Below are 17500 nucleotides of genomic sequence, written 5' to 3'. Positions count from 1 at the left end.
TTTAATCATTATATTTATCCACAGTAAAAGCAAATTGAAAGCAAACAACTTTTTTTTTTACCTTCCCAAAGCACCAATGAAAAAAAAAGCAAAAAGTGAGAGAAAATCATATGGAAATCATCTAAACCACCACAAAAAAAAAAAAAAAAATTAGCATAACATTAATTTCCCCCTTATTTATACACAGTTTTTCCCCACGAAGCAAGAGGGGGAAGCAAACAAGTCTTTCCCCTCACCCACCCACCCAGAAGCAGCGTCACCAGCATCACTTACAGCAATAAACGTGTGCAAAGTGGGCGTGCTTATCCTGCTTACTCACGCCGCTTAAACTTACCGCCGCCTGAATGTTGCCGTAATCCTCTTTCACGGCGGGAATTGAGGCGAGACTTGAACGTTAAGGCGTGATGGAGGGCAGCTGGTGTGGGTGGTGTTGGTGGTGGTGTTGGTGGTCACGCGTAGGTATAGGGATGGAAGGGTACGTGGTGTTGTGTTCTGTGGGTGTTAGTGTTTAGTGTGGTGTGTGTTTGGGGTGTTTTTGGTGGGGTGTGGTGTGGTGTGGTGAGGGTTTGGGTGTTTTATTGGTGCAGTTGTGGTGTTCCATGTGTTTCGAGGTGGTTTTAAGACATTTATCCCTGTCTTTCGGCTAACCCTTTCGGATATGTAAGGGGACTGGCGACTAAGTGGTCTTTTTTATATATTTTTTGTTGCTCTTAGCCAGTTTTCCACTCATACATAAAAAAGTTGTGTTTTTTGGTGTTGTGGTGATATTAATGTGTTAAGTTTGGTGTGTGGTGGTTACACTATTTGTGGTGAGAGTTGTGGTGTGGTGCGGTGTGATGGTGGTATAGCTGTGGTGTGTGAGGTGTCAAGGATGTTGTGGTGGTGTGTAACTTTAGTGTGTGTGTGTTCTGGTGTGGTGTGATTTTGAGGTGGTAAGATTGTGGTGATGACGTGTGGTGTGTGGTATTTTAGATGGTAAAGTGTGATGGCTATTGTGGTGATGAGTGGTGGTGTATAGTATTAAAGGGTAATAGTGTGTGATGGGTAGATTAATTATGGTGTTGAGCATACTGTGAGTGTTAGTGGTGATGTGGTGTTTGTGAGGAGTGGCAGCTAGTGATGTTGATGGGAGTGGAATGGTTAGATTAAGCTTGAGTCAGTGCAGTGAGGTGTGGCAGTGGTGCAGATGTGTGTTGCAATATGCTGATGTGCTGAGAATGCTGACTGACATGTGGTGGTGACCTGGCGAAACCTAGGGATTGGATGACGCTCAGACCTGATGGCTTGAGGTTTAACACTCAAGATATGTAAAAAAAAGTTGGATATATGAGGCTGTTTTGCTCAGTCCGTCTTGAAAATCTTACGTGGTGAAAATGAGTACGAGAAATGGCCACGTAATTAAGCGGTTAATATGCAGATTACTACTACATGTGGGGAGGAGGAAAAAGGAAAAAAGAAACGCCATTACTTTAATTTTATTTGTCGTTATTAAAGGTAAACACATTTGGGGTCCAGTGAGGTTGTACTAAGAGAAAATATGAACCGTTAACTCTTATCACACACACACACACACACACACACACACACACACACACACACACACACACACACACACACACACACACACACACACACACACACACACACACACACACACACACAGCCCTGTTCACCTAGCAGTGAGTCTCTGTAAATCTCTCTCTCTCTCTCTCTCTCTCTCTCTCTCTCTCTCTCTCTCTCTCTCTCTCTCTCTCTCTCTCTCTCTCTCTCTCTCTCTCTCTCTCTCTCTCTCTCTCTCTCTCTCTATTTCTGTGGGTCTTTTGGTATAGTTTCCCTCCTTCTTGAAAGAAAACTGAGCTGGAGGAAATGAATGGAGAGATAAATGAAGGGAGAGAAGTAGAGGAAAGAGAGCAGACTAGAGGAAGTAAATGATGAATGGAAGGGAGAGAGATGTATGCAGTCATTTTTAGCATTTCTTATTGTTCTTTTAGAGGCGGAGGAGAAGGAGAGATAGAAGTCAAGAATAGAGAATAGGATGGAGGAGATTAATTATGGAAGGGAAGGAAGATAGGTAAGAGAATGTAAGAGAAGTGAAGAAAAATTATTAACACATCTTTTTCCTCCCTTCTCCTTTCTCGCTATAACCTGAAACAAAAGAAAATAATTAAGAAAAGGATAATATGAAGAAAAATGCTAAGAAAACTAAGTAAATTGGTGAAAATAGATAAACAACTTCAGAAGAAACAACAATAATGATAATAATCGGTGTTTTCTAATGAATTACGTTACCTGTGTGATAATTAACCTTACCTTTGTGTTGCTACAGGTGAGGGGCCTGCAGTGGCGGTGGTGTTGCTGTCGTCACGCCGAGGAGACACCTGTGGCTTAGGTATGTACGTGTGTGTGTGTGTGTGTGTGTGTGTGTGTGTGTGTGTGTGTGTGTGTGTGTCTCGGCTCATTCCTTTTTACTAAGAATTTCAGTTCATTGTAAAAAATTAAATAATAACAGACGCGCTACAAAGCAAAGCAAGATCTGAAAGGTAATATCTGTCACATTCTCAAGGAAGGAAGGAAAGAAGACTAAAGGAACAGCAAAAATAGACAGGAACAGAAATTACTCTAGTTGACACACAGGAGGAAGAGAAAATAGAAAGAGCAAGCAGAGGAATGTGATAAAGGAAGACCAGGATAGAAGGATAAGAAGGAGAAATAAGAAGAATCAATAGAATAAAATGAAAATGAGTTTGATAATTAGAAAACTGCTAAGAAAAATAGAAAAAAAGGATCAGGAGTAAAGGAAATCAAGTCAAATATAGAAAATTAAATAAAAAATCAAAGAAATCAAGTCAAAAATAAAAAAAATCAAGTCAAAAATAAAAGAAATCCAGTGAAAATAGAAAAAAAATCAAGTGAAAATAGAAAATAGGAGAAAAAGAGAAGTTAGCAAGGAGTTTGTTAAGAAATACAAGTGCAATACAGGGAGGAGGAAGAAAGTGAAGAGGAAAAGGAGAATGCCAAACGGAGAGAAAAGAGGAAGAGGAGGAATTAGAAAGGAAACTCGAGCTGAAATTCAAAAGTAGTTAGCACAAGAATAGAGAAAGACGAGAGTGGGACGTGTTGGCGTGAGGAGGGAGGTCTCGGAGGGAAGGGAAGAGAAAAAAAAGGGAGGAGAAGAAGAGAGAAGTGATGGGGAGGGAAAGGGAGAGACAACCAACTGACCAGTCTGAACAATAAATCAAATTTGCCTCATAACTTTGGTGTTTGTGAAATCTTGGTTAGTTGATGAGTGAGTTTCCATGACTACGTCCCCGAGAGAGAGAGAGAGAGAGAGAGAGAGAGAGAGAGAGAGAGATTCAGCAATTCTAAAAGCAACAGTGGCACTTTTCTAGCCCACATTTTTCTACTGTACATAAAGTTTTTCCCTTGTTCTCTCTCTCTCTCTCTCTCTCTCTCTCTCTCTCTCTCTCTCTCTCTCTCTCTCTCTCTCTCTCTCTCTCTCTCTCTCTCCACGGCATTATCTTTACATGCAGTTTAATTCTAGTCGTATTAATCGTTCATCTCGCTTTTAATTAAGTGTGCTGTTATTTTTTTACTCTTTACTTTACAGAACAGTCACGGAAACACTTACCTGGATCCTTGTCCTTGTGAAGTGTAGAGTGAAAGAGGCCCGACACACACACACACACACACACACACACACACACACACACACACACACACACACACACACACACACACACACACACACACACACACACACAGCTCTGATCAATTAAATGGGCCAGAACCTTCAATTTACTTCATAAATATCAAATTCCCAGCAGAGAACAAGAACGCCTTTGTAAATTAACACGCGCAGGTGGCAGGCAGGCGAGCACAGGTGAGGCGGGGGAGGATGGTGCTAATTGTAAAGGTGTGTTGGAGATATTGGTGTGAATAGATTTGTAACAGGTAAGGATGGAAATTTCATGGTTATGGTTTGTTTTTCGTGTTTTTTTTCGTGTTTTTTTTTATCTTGTGTTTTTTTCCTTCCTCTTCTTTGTTTCTGATTTATCTTATTCTATTTTTTTTTTTTTTTTTCTTTTTTACGTCTGTTCTTTGGTCTTTCTTTGTTTTGTTTATTTTTTGTCTTTCCTTTTTCTTCGTGCTCTTTTTTTTTCTCTTACTTTTTTTATATAGATTTTTCTCAATTCCTTGTACTATTTGCCAACTCTTTCCTTGCTTATCCTCCTCCTCCTCCTCCTCCTCCTCCTCCTCCTCCTCCTCCTCCTCCTCCTCCTTTATAATTTTTTTCTTTCTTCCTTTGTTTGATTTTCTTTTCTTTTAGCTTTCTCTTCATTCCCTGTATTTTAATCATGTCTTTCTTCCTCCTCCTCCTCCTCCTCATCGTTTTTCTTTTTCCCCTCTTACTTTCTTTGTTTAAGTGTCTTTTAATTCTCTATTTTTTCTGACTTCGTTCCTTCCTCCTCCTCCTCCTCCTCCTCCTCCTCCTCCTCCTCAGCGATCAAGGCTCAAAGCTCACTAGCCCTGAGGCCCCTATTATCTACCCTCTTTGTCCTCCTTCCTGGTTCAGAGAGCATTTGCGTCTCTAAACACTGAACTAGAAGGGTGGGAATGAGTGGAGCGGAGTGGACTTGAGAGAGAGAGAGAGAGAGAGAGAGAGAGAGAGAGAGAGAGATAGTGGTTGCGGTTGTGAGCGAGACGGGAATAAAAAGAGAGAGATAAGGAAGGGAAAACCAGCAGAGGGAAATGGAAACTGCGAAAATGCGAGGGAAACTATTATTATAAACACTGTGATGGGGTATTGCGTGTGTGGTGTTGCTTATTCACGAGACCCTACCTCCCTCCCCCCCCTTGAACACACACACACACACACACACACACACACACACACACACACACACACACACACACACACACGAATAATGGATTTAATCTTGCGTTTCAGACTCGATTTAAATTTGCTTTTTCTATGTCCTCCCTGCTTTCATTTGTTGGTTTATTCACTGTTGTTGTTTTCCTTTGTTTCACCTCGGCCTCTGTTATTTGCTGATTTTCTTTGTTTGTTTTGCATTAAGTGTCTTGACGTCCCGCAAACATGGCCAACCTTTGGTAATATGTTTGTGTGTTTGTCTGTTTGTCTTGTCTGTGGATTAAATTCTGGTGTTTGCTTGAAATGTGGTGTGTAGAGAGAGAGAGAGAGAGAGAGAGAGAGAGAGAGAGAGAGAGAGATGGTGTACAGAAACATCTAAATTATCTCCAACCCTCTTGTTGTTGTTAAAGGGAAAGTGATCACAAACTCTCACAAAATCATCGTGAGAGAGAGAGAGAGAGAGAGAGAGAGAGAGAGAGAGAGAGAGAGAGAGAGAGAGAGAGAGAGAGAGAGAGAGAGAAAGACAGAAGCACATTAATAAATAAGATAAACTATACACACAAAAAAAAAACACGAATTTCTAAGTCACTCTTATTCACCCTCAGTTTCTTGGTAATATAAACCTTCATAGAGTTTCCTTGCAAATACACGCACATTACTGCCTTGTGGAGCCCCGGGAATGGCAAATCCGCGCGGTGGATGAGGAGGAGGTGGAAGAGGTGGCGGTACAACATGGAAATGGACGAAATGAGATAGGAATGGAAGAGGAGGAGGAGGAGGAAGAGGAAGAGGAGGAGGAGGAGGATGTGGAGATGGTGATGGTGGTAAAAACGAGTCGAGATACAGACCATCTAATCAGAAATAAAATGGTAAAAGGAAGAGAGAAAGAGAGGGAGAGAAAAGAGGAGGTGGAGAAGGATGGAGAATGACAAGATAAATGGGAGGAGGAGAAGAATGAGAGAGAATATTTGGAATTGAAAAAGGAAGGAGAGGAAGAGAATTATGAATAAAAGAGAATAAGGAAAAGAAAGGAGATGAGAAAGAACAAGAAGAGAAGGATTATGTAAAGGAAGAGGAGGAGAAAGAGTGGAAAAAGGAAGAGGAAGAAAATTGTTGAGAAAAATCAATCGGTAAAAGAGAATTAGGAAGAGGATAAAAAGATGACATGAGGATTAGGAAGTAGGAAGAAGAGAAGGAAGAGGAAGAGATGAAAACAAATAGGAAGAGGAAAACAAGATGAAGCTGAAAAAAAAGCAATACAAGATAATTATGAAGAGGAACAATGACATAAGAAGTAGGAGGAAGAGGAGGAGGAAGAGGAGGAGGAGGAGGAGGAAGAGATGAAAACAAACAGGAAGAGGAAGAAAAGATGAAGTTGAAAAATGAAGAAGTGCCAATGAATTATGAAAAGGAACAATGATACTAGGAAGAAGAAGAAGAGGAACAGGAGGAGGAGGAGGAGGAGGAAGAGGAGGCAGAGGGGGAAGAGATTAAAACAAGTAGGTAGAGGAAGAAAAAATGAAGTTGAAAAAAAAATTGAAGCAATACCAGAGAATTATAAAGAGGAAAAATAACACTAAGAAGATGATGAAGAAGAAGAAGAGTAGGAAGAAGAAAAATAGAAAGAGTAGGAAAAAGAAGATGATGACAAGGAAGAAGAAAAGGAAGAGGAGTAAATAATAGTAAGAAGAAGAACAGGAAGAGGAGGAACCAAGTCAAAGGAAGCCACAGGGGAGGACAGCCAGAGTAGTGTTGCCGCCTGCCATGCCAACAAATGCCAGCGATCCATGGGGAGATTACTGGCGATCTCTCAGCCATCAGTGGTGCGGTGTCGGGCATTAGCATCACGTGTCCCAGTGCGTGGCTGTGCAGGGGAGCCGATCCTGAGGGAGGCGGTGAAGGAAGTGCTGTATCTCTCTTCGTGTTGTGTAATGTTGTGTGTCTGTGTGTTATTTCTGAGTATGTCATGGGTGTGTGTGTGTGTGTGTAAATCCTTCCTGTCTTAAAGCATGGAAATAAATAAAAAAAAATGTATATATGCTCAGAGACATAAAAAATATGCAATAACTAATTATATATCGAAAACAATTGAAGTTTTAAGATACACAAAACAGAAACGAAAAATATGAAACAGATATAGAATTTCAGAGTTCAAAAACCACATGGGATGAAACGATACATAATCTGAGCAGACAGTTTTGTGATTCGTGTCATGATTGGATGGTGATACAAGAGGGACTGGAAAAAGAACGGTAAGCGAGTCCGTGGCGTATATGAATCACTAGGAACTCCGTATTAAAGTTATCTTATGAATTTACGTACGAGGGAGTTACTGGGAAAGATATATCAGAGAGAGAGAGAGAGAGAGAGAGAGAGAGAGAGAGAGAGAGTAATGAATTGTCACTTCTCCATCGTGAGCGAGATGATATGTTATGGCAACGAACCAGAAGAGGACAAGGAAGAAGAAGAAGAAGAAGAAGAAGAAGAGGAGGAGGTGGAGAAGGAGGAGGACAAAAAATACGAGAAGAAAACGAGATAAGACAGCAATTGAGTCAGGAAGAAGAGAAGCAGAGAAGGAGAAAATTAAAGAAGAGATCACAAATAAGATAAGAAAAATGGAATAAGAAGAAAGATTGGAAAACGAAAATAAAAAAATGAAAGGATGATTTTTTATACAGTGTGAAATGTTTAAGGGTGATGGATCTCTCTCTCTCTCTCTCTCTCTCTCTCTCTCTCTCTCTCTCTCTCTCTCTTCTCTCTTTCCTCCAAATTTGTCCTTCCATTCTCCTCCTCCTTTTTCCTGATATACTTTCCTCCTTCTCCATTCCTTTTGACTTATTTCCTCTCATTTTCTCTCTGCCCTTTAAATTTTGTACACCTCTCTCTCTCTCTCTCTCTCTCTCTCTCTCTCTCTCTCTCTCTCTCTCTCTCTCTCTCTCTCTCTCTCTCTCTCTCTCTCTCTCTCTCTCTTCTCTGATAACTCTCCTTGATGAAGTAATTTTTCGAAGTCTATATATATATATATATATATATATATATATATATATATATATATATATAGAGAGAGAGAGAGAGAGAGAGAGAGAGAGAGAGAGAGAGAGTGCGGATATGCATACAAATAAACAAACGGACAAGGAAATGTATATCGGTGTTTTGTTGTGCCACTGTTGATAAATTTTTGCTATGTTTATTTTAACTTTACTCTCTCTCTCTCTCTCTCTCTCTCTCTCTCTCTCTCTCTCTCTCTCTCTCTCTCTCTCTCTCTCACCACCACCACCACCACAACCACCACCACCACCACCACTTAAATGCAACGTAACCTTTCTGTAATATAACGTGAAAATCTTCTAGCCAAATGCCTCTCTGCAATATTCAGGGATCATCTTTGCAGGAGCCGAGATAAGACGAGCTCTCGGAAATTGCAGACCAGACATAGTGCAAACCAGACCCTTGGGAACTGTCCTGCTAATCCCCCAAGGTCGCGAGAATGTAGGAAAGTAGGAAAGGCGTACAAGAAAGTGAGTTGGTGCGTGTGTGCCTGTGACCTTCGTGGTGGTGGTGGTGGTGGTGGTGGTGGTGGTGGTGTCAGTCTTCATTTTCGTGTGTTTTTTTTTTTTGCCTTATTATTATTCTCCCCTCTCTCTCTCTCTCTCTCTCTCTCTCTCTCTCTCTCTCTCTCTCTCTCTCTCTCTCTCTCTCTCTCTCTCTCTCTCTCGCGTTGTTTTGTTCTTTTAGTGTTTTTTCTCGTTTTTTATATCTTTTTAATGACTAAATGATTTGACAACTTTATTTTTCTCTTTCGTTTTTTTTTTCGTTAAATTACCTTCTTTTCTTCTTCTTCTTCTTCTTCTTCTTCTTCTTCTTCTTCTTCTTCTTCTTCTTCTTCTTCTTCTTCTTCTTCTTCTTCTTCTTCTTCTTCTTCTTCTTCTTCGTCTTCTTCTTTTTTCTTCTTTTTTTCTTCTTCTTCTTCTTCTTCTTCTTCTTCTTTTCTTGTCCTTTTTTCTTCTTCTTCTTCTTTTCTTCTTCTTCTTCTTCTTCTTCTTCTTCTTTCTTGTTCTTGTTCTTCTTGTTCTTTTCTTTCTCTTCTTATTTCTCTTCCTGTTCTTGTTCTTGTTCTTGTCCTTCTTTTCTTCTTCTTCTTCTTCTTCTTCTTTTTCTTCTTCTTCTCGTGTTTCAGTTCCTCATTTATTCTTTTTTTTCTCTTCTCTTCTCTCCTCGTATCTTTCCCCTTCTCTGCTTCACTCTCCTTTTTTCTCTTCTATTTACGCTATTCTTATCCTTCCTCCGCGTTTTGTTGCTCCCTCATTATTTACGCCTTCCACATTCTTTTCTTCTTATTTCCTCATTTTCATCCTCATTCGCCCCTGACAAACCACTTTTTCCTCTTGCTGCTTTTCCTCCTCCATTTCTTTTTTTTCCTCTTTTTCCTCTTACATTTTCCTTTCTTTTCTTCCTTTCACTTCTTTTCTATCGTCCTCTTCCATCCCTTCTCTTTATTACCATTTCTTCTTTCTCTCTTCCCTCTTTTCTTTCCCCTCTTCCACCTCTCTCTCTCTCTCTTTCGTTCTCTCCCCCTCCTTCTCTCCCTCTTCCTCTCTTCTTCCCTCACTTCGGCACCATGTTTTGCTTCCACGCCACTTTACTTTACCATCTCCCCTCTCTCTCCCCTCTCCCTCTCTCCTCCCCTCCCTCCTCTCCATCTCTCTTCCTCTCTTTCCTCTCTCTCTTCCTCTCTCTCCTCTCAGCTTCAGCACAATAGACACAACACACGATGTCTCATAAGCCCCCATTCGCTGGAGAGAGAGAGAGAGAGAGAGAGAGGATGTTTTGCAGTGTTGATTCTCTCTCTCTCTCTCTCTCTCTCTCTCTCTCTCTCTCTCTCTCTCTCTCTCTCTCTCTCTCTCTCTCTCTCTCTCTCTCTCTCTCTCTCTCTCTCTCAACTCTACCTCATTGTGCTTTATTTAATTTAACAAACTATTTTCTCTTTCCACCATTAAATTACAGCGGTATCATTTTTCGTTTCGTTAATTATTTTACCTGTTTATTAAGTGTTCCTCTCTCTCAGGTACGGTGTTGTGCTTGTTACCTGTTTCCCATTCATTGTTCACCACGCTCAGGTAGGCAAGAGTTTCGTCACCTCTCTGAAAATTCTTGTGCTAGTAATGAATGTGTCTTTGTTTGTCTCTGTGTGTTGTGACTAAAAAGCTGTTGTTTCCTCCTCCAGTTTGAACTTTATATTTTTGCAGTTCCTCGAAATAAAAGTGGATGAGTAGAATTTTTTAGCGTGGTTTCGAGACATCCGAGTGACCGGTGAATAAGTGATGGTGTCTTTCAAATTATTCATTGCGAGGGACTTTTTTTTTTCATCTGCATTCGAATCACAGAAGTTTGCGTTTTTTTTCTTATTATAAGGATTTGTCCAAGTGCAACACAAATAAGAAAGAAAAATCAGTGTCTTTCAAACGATTCAGTGATTGTAGATTTATTTATATTTATTTTAATCACATAGGGTTACATTTTTTTTTTTTTATATGTGAGGATATCTGTCCAAGGCAACACTGGAAGGAGGACTCCATTAAAGGTACCTTCCGAAGAGGACAGTCCGAGAAAAAAATCCAGAAATACGTTGAGAAGTCTCCTGGAAAGTAAAGAAGCAGGTGTCAGTCATTACTCCCAGAAGTATTAACCCCTTCAGTACTGAGACGTATTTTTACCATGGAGTTTTTGGTGTGGTTAGACGATTTTATTGACATTAGGAAGGGTCTGTAGAGGTCAAAACATTATTGTCCATAGTCTTCAGTATTTTAATCCCCAACGTAAGTTTCTGAAGGTGTATAAAATTTCCAAATAGTAAGCAGAATGAATATGGAAACGCGTCACGGTACTGAAGAGGTTAAGGTGTCCAAAGGCAACAATATTGAAAAAAAAAGTAAAATCACAAAGGAAGTAAAAAAAATGTAATATTAAGTGCCCTTGAATAAAATGAACAATCGTCTGAGTCACTACCCGCAAAAAAAGTTAGAGTAAACGAAGAAAAATACACTAAAAACAAAACCAAAATTATATTGAGAAGTATCCTAGAAAAATTAAATATCTTGTGTCGCACTGCAATTACTCGCCTGAAGGTTTAGCAGTGACAAAACCATGAAAGCTGACTAACATCCACTAAAGTCGTGATCACCTGAGGCTTGACGGGTTCGTGTAGGACTTACATTATTACCATCAGTTTCCGCCAGACATCCATCCCCTCGACGACCTCTCACGGCCACTGCGTCCTGCCTCCACGCCAAACTTCCCGTGTTTCTGTGCTGCTCCAAGGGGCGTGTGGCAGAGCTTTGTGCATGTAACGTGTAATCATCACGAAGGTATGGATTCAATGTAATGCTTAGGATGTATATAACTGCATTTATAGGTTTTGGTCTTTTCTTAACGTGTTCCAACATATCCTGTCTTGCCTTAATCTGTCTTGTCTTCATCACTTTGAAAAACCTGCAGTCTAAATTAATAGAGATTCCAGGACTGCTCCCATAACAAAAATATCTTACATCATTAACGAGAACAGTAAAGCGTCAAGGGAAATGCATGTAGCCTCTGAAAATACTGCACACGAAACAAAGCCTCTGAAACCACGGAGCGTAGGAATACCACGATTACACATACTGTCCCTGCGTTGCCTGTGTCACTGCTCCCTGGGGTGTGTGTGCCTGTTTTGATGCAGGAGACAGGTGGTGTGTGGCGCTGCTCTCCACTCTCTAATGAGCTCGTGTCTCGCCTTCGCCCCATTGTTCTGCTTCACTAAAGGCACCAGCGGGAATTCCAATTTGCTTCACCTTCGATCTTGACACAAGCCAGACAAGACATCGGTACCTACACACATGACCAGTAGTTCAATGAATGTCTCACTAAATTCCTTTGTAGTTTAGTGTCTTCCGTCACTCTCAAGACCTCTGATCACCAGAAAAATATGTGTTCTTGCAAGGAAATTGTTGGATTTATAATTGAGGAAAAAGGCTGAAGACAAAAGAAAAAGGGAGGTTACTCAACTTACAGCTGGGGAACATAAGAGCTTAAGAGAATGGAAGTGGCAAGAACATAAGCACAGAAGATGGTAAGGGAAGCTGCAAGAAGCCATCAAGTTCACACGTGGCGATCAATTTACAAAACATACCTGCTTATTTCCACCATTGCCTTCCTCCTCCTCCTCCTCCTCGTCCTCCTCCTGGGTTGGTGGAGATTGGCGGGACTTGGCTGCGATGCTTGATGTTGAATGTCAAAGTGGATATTGTAATTGTTAGTTATGATGGTGTTAGTGATTAATGTTTCTCAATGATTGTATATCTGAAATAGTTAATGATATAATTCTGTTGTTGCTACTACCACAACGTAATAATAATAATAACAACGATAATAATAATAATAATAATAATAATAATAATAATAATAATAATAATAATAACGATAATAATAATGATAAAAGAAGTGATTAAAATTTAGGATATGATTATATTAGTAAGCCAAGCAACAACCCAGACAATGATACGAATGATATCGCCAGTATTTGTAAACATTCTTTATAATACGGATGTAAAATTTTTCAACTAATCATCACATTAGCAAAGAAAACCATGATCTGGACAATAATGCGAGTAATAATGTAAACAAATATGATTAAGTGCTTGTCATAAAGTTGAATAGCCTTCGTAATTGATGAAAATTATGAAAAGAGGTGTTGTATTAGCGAACGGAATGGTATACACAATAATACGAAGGATATCCAAGTAATGTTGAATAATGTTAAGTGAGCAGTGTGTTGTGCAGCGCCGGGGAAACATTGACTCCAGGAAGCATGAACAGTCTGCGGGGAAAAGCATGCTTACTTCAATGTTTCCTCCTGACATTACCTGCGTGATTAGCGATTCATTAGCTTCTTGCCCCTTTCCTCCTCCAGCTCCTGCTCACTCATCATCATACCTCTCTCTCTCTCTCTCTCTCTCTCTCTCTCTCTCTCTCTCTCTCTCTCTCTCTCTCTCTCTCTCTCTCTCTCTCTCTCTCTCTCTCTCTCTCTCTCTCTCTCTCTCTCTCTCTCTCTCATTTTCATCGTTGTGACTTAATTTTTCGTTCTTTTTTATTCCTCCTCCTCCTTCTCTCCTCCTCCTCCTCCTCCTCCTCCTCCTCCTCCTCCTCCTCCTCCTCCTCCTCCTCCTCCTCCTCCTCCAAAAATCCTGCCGCCTATGTGAGGATAATTCTTGGCAGATCAGTGCGGGGTTGCCATCTAGTTAGCCACGGTTTAAACTTGTCACATTCACCGCTAAAAACGACGTTGTAACACTTGGAAACACGACCGTCCTCTGCTTCCATCCCTCCTCTTTCTCCTTCTCTTCCTTCTCTCCTCTTCTTCCTCTTCTTCTTTTGTCCTTTTGCTTTGCTTCTCAGGACAACATCTTCCATCCTGGTTATTTTTGCTTATTTTTGCTTATGGTGCTTCTGTTGCTCGTCTACCTGTGTTAATTAGTGATGAGGTGTGTAAGGTTGTATTACCTGAGTTTCCTTCCTTACTGTCCTTCAGCTTACCTGTCTCCTTACCTGGTAATTTAAAGGGAGATATACTATTGCTCTCCTGTGCTGTTCTAGTCGTACTCCCCTTTTCGTTTTGTCTTACCTTTGTTCCTCATACACGTAAATTGCCTCTCAGGTGTTGTTTCCATCTTTTTGTACCTGTTCATCTACCTTATTTGTTCCTGTATTGTTGTTACCTGTCTTCTGCAAATTGTTCTTATTTTTCTAACCTTTGTATTGATTCTCAGGTGTTTTTGTGACACTCACGTACTGCTGTTACTATTAATTACTCACCTGTCTCTACCTGGCCTTGTTCCTCTTACCTGTATATTGTTTGTTAGTGCTTTTCTCTGTTTCCTGTATTGTTAATTAACTCTTCTCTACATACGAGTGTTGTTTTAATCCATATATTGTTTCTCAGATACTATTATAACACTTTTTTCATCTGTAATATGTGCTATATGTACTACTACTACTACTACTATACTACTACTACTACTACTACTACTACTACTACCACCACTACCACACTGAAGGAATAGGGACGTGTGATATCCTTTGTATCCTAAGCTATATATACTTTTTTTTTTCCTTTTTTGTCGTTGTGTTGAAGGTATGGTGTCAATGTCGCGCTGGTATTGGAGAAGTGGCCGCTGTGTGCCGCTGTGCCGCCTCCTAGGACACCATTTCTGTGTAACACCTGTACACTTTCTATCTTTTGAATATTTTTTTCCCTGTGTATTTTTCCCTCGGTTTTCCACTTTTGTTTTAGTTTTTCCCCCTTTTTTTTTTATTTGTTGCATTGTTTTTTCTCTAGTTTTATTCTCTCTCTCTCTCTCTCTCTCTCTCTCTCTCTCTCTCTCTCTCTCTCTCTCTCTCTCTCTCTCTCTGAAATTAATGTTTGAGGTATAAATGTAAATTCTTTTCGCTTCCTGCATTTTACACGAATAATCGGCCTTTTAATTCAAGTTTTTATTCAGTTGTGGCGTTTAAATGTTTTACTCTTGGCATAGAAAAGTGTGTTATGACCCTTTATGTGTTTGCCTGTGTGTGTGTGTGTGTGTGTGAGAGAGAGAGAGAGAGAGAGAGAGAGAGAGAGAGAAGAGCATTCCCCAGGCATCCATCCGCAAAACCACTACTATTACTACTGCTACCACCACTGCTACCACTACTACTACCACTACTACCACGGTTCCCTGCGTCGAATTACAGCCTCCCGCCTCCTCCTTCAGCCTGTTGCACACGCCCTCAAAGGCGCCCACAAACCCACAATGAAACAGCGCCCAAGCCTCGTAATTAAATAAGGGGTTTCCATCTCTAGCTCACTATCTTTTTTCTTTCATCTTTTGTATCTTTTAATTTGAGGTGTTGCGGAATTCCTGCTTTGTTTTTTGTTTTTTTTCTTTCTTTTCAGGGTGTTTGTGTCTGTTTTTCTTTCTTTCTCTCTCTCTCTCTCTCTCTCTCTCTCTCTCTCTCTCTCTCTCTCTCTCTCTCTCTCTCTCTCTCTCTCTCTCTCTCTCTCTCTCTCTCTCTCTCTCTCTCTCTCTCTCTCTCTCTCTCTCTCTCTCTCTCTCTCCAGTGCGATATAACTAGAATTGTGTTAGTGTGTGTTGTGTGTGAGTTTGCTCCTCCTCCTCCTCCTCCTCCTCCTCCTCCTCCTCCTCCTCCTCCTCCTCCTCCTCCTCCTCCTCTTTCTTTTCTTTTCTTTTCTTTTCTTTTCTTTTCTTCTTCTTCTTCTTCTTCTTCTTCTTCTTCTTCTTCTTCTTCTTCTTCCTTCTCCTCCTCCTCCTCCTCCTCTACATTTTCTTCGACTTCCGTGTGTTGTAACAAGAAATATTCCTTGTTTCTCTTTGTTTCTTTTGTCGGTATTTGCATTTTTACTTTACTTATTAATTGGAATATGTTGTGATTTTATGTTTGTTTCTTTATTTTCTGTATTTTTCTTTTCTTTTCCCAGTAGCTTCGGTTTTTTTTTATATTTTCTTCTTTTTTTTATTTATTCCTGATTCATATTTCTCATTTTCTCTTTCTCATTGCATTTTTCTTCTTATTCTCTTTCCTATTTTTTTTTTCTCTCATTTGGTTCCTTCTTGACGTCTTCCTTTCTTTCCATGACTTTATTGCTTTTCTCATTCTTTACTCTCCTTCGCAAGTTTCTTCTCTTATCTTATTCCATTATCTCTTCCTCATTTCCTTCTCTCATCTCTCCTTCCCTCCCGTAATCCATTCCTCCTCCCTCCTTTCTCCCATCTCTTCCGTTCTCCTCCATCTCTCTTTCTCTCCCTCTCCTCCTGTCTCCTTGTCTTATCCTTGTAATTCTTTCCCCTTCTCTTCCTTCCTTTTCTCTGTTTCTCCTTCATTATTTTCTCTGTTCTTTCTTCCTCTTATTGTCTTCTTTCTTATTCTTCTCCTTTGTGATTTTTGTCTTTAGTTCTTTTCTTTTACTTTTCATTGTTCATTTTTACTTTTCATTATTTCCATCCCTCTCTCACTTCCTTCTTTCGTCTCTTTTCTTTTCTTTTTTTTTCCCTTTCTTACTTCCATCTCATCTTTTTTCCCTTCTTCCTCCATTTCTTCTCCATTTGCTCATTACCTTACATGCATTTCAGTCTTCTTCCCCATCTCTCTCCTCTTTTCCTTCCTTTTTTTTGTCTTTTTCTATCTTCTTTCCTTTTTTCTCGTTCACATTTTCCTTTACTCATCTCTCGCTTTTTTTTATTTATTCATCATTCCTTACTATCTTTCTATTTCCTCAGCTTATTTCCTTGTATACCTCTCTCTCTCTCTCTCTCTCTCTCTCTCTCTCTCTCTCTCTCTCTCTCTCTCTCTCTCTCTCTCTCTCTCTCTCTCTCTCTCTTGTCTTTCCTCCGTTTCCTCCCTCCCTTTCCTCCGTGTCCATACTGGAGGTTGGAGGGAAGATGCACTGTTGCCAAATAAGAATTCAATAATAAGAAAGTAGACCAGCTCTCCCTGACTTGGTAACACTGCTCTGGATTCTTTCTTAATTTCGAAAATGAGGGAAAAACTGAAGAAAAAATAAAGAATATCGTGTTTTTTTTCTTCTTTCAATCTCATATTATTTTTATACTCTGCTTGATTTGTTTGTATTTTTTTCATTTTTGGTGTATTTTTTCTCGTATTGGTAAAGAAATTGACAGGCATCTAGAAAAATTAATGTTTTTTTTTTCTTTTTTCTCTCAATAGTTTATTTTTAAGTGTCTAGAAAAATTAGTATATGCTTTTTTTTTTTCTCAATTTATTTTTTTAAGTGTCTAGAAAGAATAGTACGTGGGTTTTTTTTTCCTTTTTCCCTCAATAATTTCTCTATTTTTAACATATTCTCCTTTTCCATTAATAATCTCTATTCATAAACACGCTTTGAAGTTCGTGTTTGTTAAGATGATATGTTTTCCAATCCACCAGCTTCTCTTTTATCTTTTCTCCTTTTCTCTATTTCTTTTATCCCTGCTCATTATGTCTTTTTTTTTCGTCTTTTTTTATCATTTTCGTCTCTTCCTTTGACGTTTGAATTAGGTTTTTCTTTCTTTGGCTTCTTTCATTTCATCCTTTTCCTTTTAATTCTGTGCTTTTTAATTTCAGGCTCTTCTATTCACCCTTTTCATCATTCATTTTTTAACTTATTTTCATATTCGTCTTTTTCATTTTGCTTTTATTGTTATTCATTCTCTTTTTTTGTCATTCACTTCATCTGCATATTTACATCTCTCTTTATTCGTGGAGAGAGAGAGAGAGAGAGAGAGAGAGAGAGAGAGAGAGAGAGAGAGAGAGAGAGAGAGAGAAAGTAAAATCCTGACAACATTTTTCATAACACTATCCTCCTCCTCCTCCTCCTCCTCCTTCTCCTCAACCTCCTCTTCTTCCTCCTCCTCCTCCTCCTCCAACACAACCCTTCCTGTTTGTTTCCTTCCTTTCTTTCCTTTCCTTTCCACTTATCTCGCTCAGTAAAACGTTTAAAATAATCCTGGCTCTCATTTGGCCTTTTCCTCCTCACCTGTGCTCACCTGTGCTCACCTGCTTGCCATTACCTTCACCTGAATTCTGTTTTACTTT

The 17500-nt window shown here is 39.7% G+C and overlaps 1 protein-coding gene across 2 annotated transcripts in view; it reads left to right on the top strand.

The window, feature by feature from the left end:
* The window catches only part of LOC123510535, a 209283-nt gene that overhangs the window by 123559 nt on the left and 68224 nt on the right, over window positions 1–17500 (top strand). Inside the window, exon 1 of one of the 2 annotated variants that reach the window (XM_045265788.1) lies at window positions 2324–2389. The exons of the other annotated variant lie outside the window; for it this stretch is intronic. The gene's annotated coding sequence lies outside the window, so the exon portion shown is untranslated. Of the gene's footprint in view, window positions 1–2323; window positions 2390–17500 lie in introns of those variants that run through there. 2 annotated transcript variants of the gene reach the window in all.

Source organism: Portunus trituberculatus, chromosome 29 (genome assembly GCF_017591435.1).
Source record: "Portunus trituberculatus isolate SZX2019 chromosome 29, ASM1759143v1, whole genome shotgun sequence".
Classification (NCBI taxonomy): domain Eukaryota; kingdom Metazoa; phylum Arthropoda; class Malacostraca; order Decapoda; family Portunidae; genus Portunus; species Portunus trituberculatus.
This window is presented reverse-complemented; position numbering and strand designations above follow the sequence as displayed.